Source organism: Odocoileus virginianus, chromosome 20 (assembly GCF_023699985.2).
Source record: "Odocoileus virginianus isolate 20LAN1187 ecotype Illinois chromosome 20, Ovbor_1.2, whole genome shotgun sequence".
NCBI lineage: Eukaryota > Metazoa > Chordata > Mammalia > Artiodactyla > Cervidae > Odocoileus > Odocoileus virginianus.
Genome location: NC_069693.1, coordinates 45,011,541 through 45,019,117, shown reverse-complemented (window position 1 = coordinate 45,019,117; position 7,577 = coordinate 45,011,541).

Sequence of the window (7,577 nt, the reverse complement as noted above, 5' to 3'; positions counted from 1 at the left end):
ATACATACTAGTGTATATACGTCAGTCCCAATTTCCCAATTTATCCCACAACCCTTCCCCCGCTTGGTACCATAAGTTTGTTCTTTACATCTGAGACTCTCTCTTTTGCAAATAAGCTTGTCTGTACCATTTTTCTATATTCCACATATAAGCAATATTATATGATATTTGTTTTTCTCTTTCTGACTTACTTCACTCTTTATAACAGTCTCTAGGACCATTCATGTCCCTGTAAATGGCGCTATTTCATCCCTTTTTATGGCTGAGTAATATTCCACTGTGTTTATATACACCACACCTTCTTTATCTGTTCCTCCGTTGATGGACATTTAGGTTGCTTTCATGTTCGGGCTGTTGTAAATAATGTTGCAGTGAACGTCGAGGTGCACGCATCCTTTCAAACTGTGGTTTTCTCTGGATACATGCCTGGGAGTGGGATTGTTGGGTCACACAATAGCCCTATGTTTAGTTTTTAAAGAAACCGCCATACTGTTCTCTATAGTGGCTGTACCAATTTACATTCCCACCAACAGCGTAGGAGGGTTCTCTTTTCCCCATACCCACTCTAGCAATTATTGTTTGTATATTTTTTTGAAGATGGCCATTCTGGTTAGTGTGAGGTGATATCTCATTGTAGTTTTGATTTGCATTTCTCTAATAATTAGTGATGTTCAGCATCTTTTCATGTGTTTGTTGGTTATCGAGTATCTTTTTTGGAGAAAAGTCTTTTTAGGTCTTCCACCCATTTTTTTGTTTGGGTTGTTTGTTTTTTTAATATTGAAATGCATGTGCTGTTTGTACATTTTGGAGATTAATCCCTTGTCTGTAGCTTCATTTGAAAATATTTTCTCCCATTCTGAGGGTTGTCTTTACATTTAGTTTATCTTTTCTGTTGCTGTGCAAAAGCTTTTAAGTTTAATTAGGTCTCATTTGTTTACTTTTGTTTTTATTTTCATTACTCTGGGTAGTGGGTTGAAATCTTGCTGTGATTTATCAGTGTTCTGCATATATTTTCCTCTATAAATATTTTATAGTATCTGGCCTTACATTTAAATCTTTAATCCATTTTGAGTTTTTTCTTTTGTGTGTTAAAAAGTGTTCTGTTTTTATTCTTTTACATGTATCTATCCAGTTTTTCCAGCACCACTTATTGAAGAGACTGCTTTTTCTCTGTTGTATATTCTTGCCTCTTTTAGATGGCCATGGGCACATAAGTTTGTCTTTGGATTGTCTATCCTGTTCCTTTGATCTTTATTTCTGTTTTTGTGCCAGTACATACTGTTTTGATTACTGTAGCTTTGTAGTACAGTCTGAGGCTGGGGAGTCTGATTCCTCCAGCTCCATTTTTCTTTTTCGGGATTACTTTTGATGTTTGGAGTCTTTTGTGTTTCCATCCAAAATGTAAAACATTTTAATTCTGTGGAAAATGCCCTTGGTAATTTGACCAAGATTCATTGAATACATAGATTGCTTTGTACAGTATAGTCATTTTCACAATATTGAGTCTTTCAATCCAAGAACATGGTATAACTCTCCATTTGTTTGTGTCGTCTTTGATTTCTTTCAGAGCCTGGATTTCAATCCCGGACTTCTATCTCCAAGCCCAGTGCTATGAGTCCTCATCTCTCCAAGAGAGGATCACTTCTCTTCCAATGCCGTGCCAGTCAAGAAACAACTTGCCCCAAGTACAATCCTTTCATCAAGATGGTTTAAGTAAGTATAATTTTCTGAAATAGATCACTTTGACCTGATACGTTCACATTGGACAAAGTAACAATTGTGTGTGTTCATAAAGACTAATATTGATGGGGAATGTTTTTTTAAAGCAGAGGCTATTTGCTACTTACTTATTATAATGGGTTCTGGGGAACGAATTTGGCGAGAATAAGACACAAGACACAGCACAGTACACAAATGAGAAAGCCTTCCAGCAAAGTGGCAAAGAAACATCCATGGAGCTATTTATCACAAGAACAAACAGGACAGCATTTCCCAAAGTGTATTGTATGAGCCATTAATCTCTAAGGATGTTAAGGCAAGCTGGTGAACGGTGTCCAATTCATGATCTCCGAAGAAGATTTAACTTCGGGACCAGGGACCAGTCTTGATCACTCAAGAGCTTTTGTATAGCAGAGTTTTATTAAAGTATAAACGGGGACAGAGAAAGCTTCTGACATAGACATCAGAAGGGGGATGGACTGTGCCCCCCTTGATAGTGTTAGCAAGGGAGTTATATTTATTACAATAAATCAAAAGAATGTCTCAAGGTTGTAAAGATCTTACTAGACCCACTCCCATAATTTACATTTTAAGATAACAGGATTAGCCGGAAGGTTATCAGGAAGGAGAAACTGTCCTCAAGCAGGATACATTGCTGTTTTATAATCCTTAGTACAGAGTTTAAACTGAGTTGTTTATTGTGTAATCATCAGTTCTGGGCTTAAAGAAAAAATATTTTATGTGACTAAGACTAAGGAATGTAGAGAAAAAAGATATTTGTCCTTTCCTCCTCCTTGAGAATTCCAAACCCCTATCTCCTCCAGGACCCCAGACTTCTTATCAACCTGCCTAGGAATTAACTGTCTCAGTGGGAAGAGGGTATTAATGTCAAATAACAATAGGGCAGTGGACCCTATTGTCCACTGAAGGATTCACTGACAATCCTGAAATAAACCTGTTTAACATGGGTGTCTCAAAACTTATGTTAACAAGGACATCAACGTATAGAGTTATCTGGCTACAGCAGAAATCAACAAAAGCTAGCATGCAGAAATGGGGGAAATTGTTAGAGGGCTATAGGTTAGCTTGTAGAATTACATACTCTTTGTTTTTTTAAATATTAATTTGTGTCAGCAAGCTTTCCATGTCATTGTACCAATATGCCTATGTTCCCTTCATTCTTTCAAATTGCTCCAAGATGTTTCATTGGATGGATGGGTATCAATATCTATTACTATGAAACAAACTATCCTTTAACTTAGTGACCTAAAGAGGTCAGCTGCACAGTTCTTCTGGTCTGATTCAATCTGATTGATTGTTGATGAGCTTTCTCATGTATCTGTGGTTAGCAGGCAGGTCAGCTGGAGGGAGATGGTCTAGGATGGCCTAGGATTGTTGTTGTTGTTGTCCAGTCACTAAGTCCTGTCCAGTCTTTAAGTCCTCTTTGCAACCCCATGGATTGCAGCATGCCTGTCCTTCATTATCTCCCAGAGACTGTTCATATTCATATCCATTGAGTCAGTGATGCTATCTAACCATCTCATCCTCTGCTGTCCCCTTCTCCTTTTGCCTTCAATCTTTCCCAGCATCAGGGTCTTTTCTAATGAGTCAGCTCTTTGCATCAGGTGACCAAAGTGTTGGACCTTCAGCTTCAGCATCAGTCCTTCCAATGAATATCCAGGGATGATTTCCTTTAGGATGGACTGGTTTTATCTCCTTGCAATCCAAGGGACTCTAATGAGTCTTCTCCAACACCACAGTTGGAAAGCATCAATTCTTTGGCACTTAGCCTTCTTCCTGGTCCAACTCTCACATCCATACATGACTACTGGAAAAACCATAGCTTTGATTATACGGACCTTTGTCGGCAAAGTAATGTCACTCCTTTTTAATACGCTGTCTAGGTTTTCCATAGCTTTTCTTCAAAGAGCAAGTGTCTTTTAATTTCATGGCTGCAGTCACCATGAGCAGTAATTTTGGAGCCCAGGAAAATAAAATGTCACTGCTTCCATTTTTTTCCCCTTCTATTTGCCATGAAGTGATAGAACCAGATGCCATGATCTTGGTTTTTTGAATGTTAAGTTTTAAGCCAGATTTTTCCACTCTCTTCTCTCACACCAAGAGGCTCTTTAGTTCCTCTTCTCTTTCTGCCATTAGAGTGGTATCATCTGCATATTTAAAGCTGTTAATATTTCTCCCGGCAATCTTGATTCCAGTCTGTGATTCACCCAGCCTGGCATTTCACATAATGTACTCTGCATATAAGTTAAATAGAGAGACAATATATAGACTTGATGTACTCCTTTCCCAATTTTGAACCAGTCAGTTGTTCCATTTAAGGTTTTAACTACTGCTTCTTGACTCATATACAGGTTTCTCAGCAGACAAGTATGGTGGTCTGGTATTCCCATCTCTTGAAGAATTTTCCACAGTTCGTTATGACCCACACAAAGCTTTAGCATAGTCAATGAAGCAGAAATAGATGTCTTTCTAGAATTGCCTTGCTTCTCTATGATCCAATGAATGTTGGCAATTTGATCTCTTGTTCCTCTGCCTTTTCTAAATCCAGCTTGTACATCTGGAAGTTCTTGGTTCATGTACTGCTGAAGCCTAACTTGAAGGATTTTGAGCATTAACTTGATAGCATGTGAAATGAGTGTAACTGTACAGTAGTTTGAATATTCTTTGGCATTATCCTTCTTTGGGATTGGAATGAAAACTGACCTTTTCTAGTCCTGTGGCCACTGCAGTTTTACAAATTTTCTGACATATTGAGTGCAGCACTTTCACAGCATCATCTTTTAGGATTTCCAATAGTTCCGCTGGAATTCCATTACCTCCACTATCTTTGCTTGTAGTAATGCTTCCTAAGGCTCATTTGACTTCACACTCCAGGATGTCTGGCTTTAGGTGAGTGATCACCCAATCATGGTTATCCAGTTAAGACCTTTTTGGTATAGTATTAGTATTAGTCGCTCAGTCATATCTGACTCTTTGCAACCCCATGGGTTGCAGCCTGCCAGGCTCATCTGTCCATGGAATTCTCCAGGCAAGAATACTGGAGTGAATAGCATTTCCTTCTCCAGGGGATCTTCCCAACTCAGGGATCAAACCCACATCTCCTGCATTGCAGGCAGATTCTTTATCCTGCGTTGCAGGCAGATTCTTTACCCTCTGAACCACCAAGGAAGTCCCTTTTTTGTATAGTTCTGTGTATTCTTGCTGCCTCTTTTTAATCTCTTCTGCTTCTGTTAGGTCCTTGCATTTTCTGTCCTTTATTGTGTTCATCTTTGCATGAAATGTTCCCTTGATTTCTCCAGTTTTCTTGAGGGGATCTCTTATCTTCCCATTCTATTGTTTTCCTCTATTTCTTTGCATTTTTCACTTAAGAAGGCTTTCTTATCTCTCCTTGCTACTATCTGGAACCCTGCATTCAGTTGGGTAAATCTTTTCCTTTCTCCCTTGCCTTTCACTTCTCTTCTTTTTCTCAGCTATTTGTAAAGCCTCCTCAGACCACCACTTTGCCTTCTTACACATCTTTTTCTTTGGGATGGTTTTGGTCACTGCCTTCCGTAAAATGGTACAAACATCTGTCCACAATTCTTCAGACACTCTTTAGAGTGTCAGAACACATAGTGTTCTTCAGACACTGCCAGATCTAATCCCTTGAATCTATTTGCTACCTCCACTGCATAACCATAAGGGATTTGATTTAGGTCATACCTGAATTGCCTGGTGGTTTTCCCTGCTTTCTTCAATTTAAGCCTGAATTTTGCAATAAGGAGCTCATGATCTGAGCCACAGTCAGCTCTAGGTCTTGTTTTTGCTGACTGTATACAGCTTTTCCATTTTCAGCTGCAAAGAATATAATCAATCTGATTTCAGTATTGACCATCTGGTGATGTCCCTTTGCCTTTTCATACTATTCATGGGGTTCTCAAAACAAGAATACTAGAGTGGGTCACAATTTCCACCTCCAATGGACCACGTTTTGTCAGGACCCTCCACTATGGCCACCCGCCCATCTTGGGTGGCCCTATACAGCATGGCTTCACTGAGTTCCGCAAGTCCCTTCACCATGAGAAGGCTATGACCCATGAAGGAGGATATGGTTCAGAATGGGATGCAAATCTCAAGTCCTATTAAGGTGCCTTTATCTTTCCACCCAGTGTTCTCACTCTGTATAGGCTCACCGAGTTCCTCCAGGCCTCTGTTCAATTGTCATCCCCTCCAAGAGGCCTTCCTTGCATCACCCATGTCAAAGAACAGCCCTGGCGCTCTCCAGTCCCTCTTCCCTGCTATACCGTGCTTACCACCACTTGACACTGTATTCTGGATCTGTGTGTGTCTCCTCTTAGAAACCAAGTTCTAAGGGGGCAGAGGCCTGTCTTGTTTGATGTATTCCCAGTGCCTGATCTGGACTGGACTGATCTGGGCAGCACTAGATCTATTTTCTGGTTAATGTAAACATAACTTCAGCTGGAGATTAAGCTTCAGATTCCAACCCAGTAGAGATATGATGTGGGTTCCAAGTGGTTTCTTGGCTTCCCTAGTAAGAGTTCATGGCTGCCTCCCTCAGGACAGTGCTGGGTGGGAAGGGTCTCTGCTTCTGAATAAGGGATTACCTCTGCATTTCCAGGGCTGACACCTGCAGGACAGGGTTTTCTTGAGCAATCACTAGTGATCACTCACAGGAGTACCTTTTATGCTGGCTCAGGAGTCAGAAGACCTGGGTTCCACTCTTGATTTAGCCGCTCACACACTGTGTGACCACAGACCATCACAGCACCTCTGTGAATCATTTATCTTATCAGAAAATTGGGAGGTTGAAAGCCCTATGGACTTTGACTGTAATGACTACTAGTTCGTTCGGTTGTTACCCTCTCCTAAGATATGTAGAAACTAAGGTTTCTTGCCAGCATTATGTACCTGGGAATAAGACCCAAAGAAATTAATCAGTAGGGGCAGAGACTAATCTTAAACAAGACAGAGGAAAAAAACAGAAGTGAAAAGAATAATTTTCCTTTGATTCCTTTCATCATGATTCATCTTTTGTACAAGTAATCTATGTTCAGTTTTGATTAGAAAATAGCAACAGGTTCGGACTCTTCTCAGAAGTAGACTCTGTGAGGTCTACACAATGTTTTAGTTTCAGCTGCAGTCTGAAACCACTTGGGAAGTTTTTTTTAAAAAATTATATTTCATTGGTGTGGAGAGTGGTCCGGGTTTTTTTACATCTATTATTATTTTAATGTCTTCAAGTGATTGAAGTACAGCTAGATAAGATCCACTCCTTTTGTCACTCTTCATCCTTGCCTCCTATCCCTAGTACTATTTCTTATATTCACAGAGTATTTAACCAAAATCATTTCCCAAGTACCAACATGGCCTAAAGTGGCATTTTCTAAATTTCCAGACACTCAGAGTATGTATTGCTTGGATCCTCCCTTCGAGATTAAGTTTCCTTTACTCTGAATTAAGGCTTTGTGTACATTGCAAATATGGTGAAATCACCAAATTACCAGCATTCAACATTCTGCATTGACCCATGTGAAGAGTGGGTGCTGTTTCAATGATTTACTGAAAGGGTCTACAGAATGGCAGCCAGCTGAGGGGAAATATCCATCTCCCAAATTCTTCAGAGCCTTAAATTCTCTAGTTATCTCTCACCATCTCAGAACTTTTTCCAAACGTCAAAGATCAAACGTCAAAGGGCAGAAAAGATCAGTGAGTTTTATTCCATGCTTTGATACAGATATTTTTATATCCAGTAATAATGATAGCCAACAATTGAGGGCTTAAGTCAGACACTAAGAACTTTACATGAGCTTGATGTATTAACACACAGGGTCATGCCA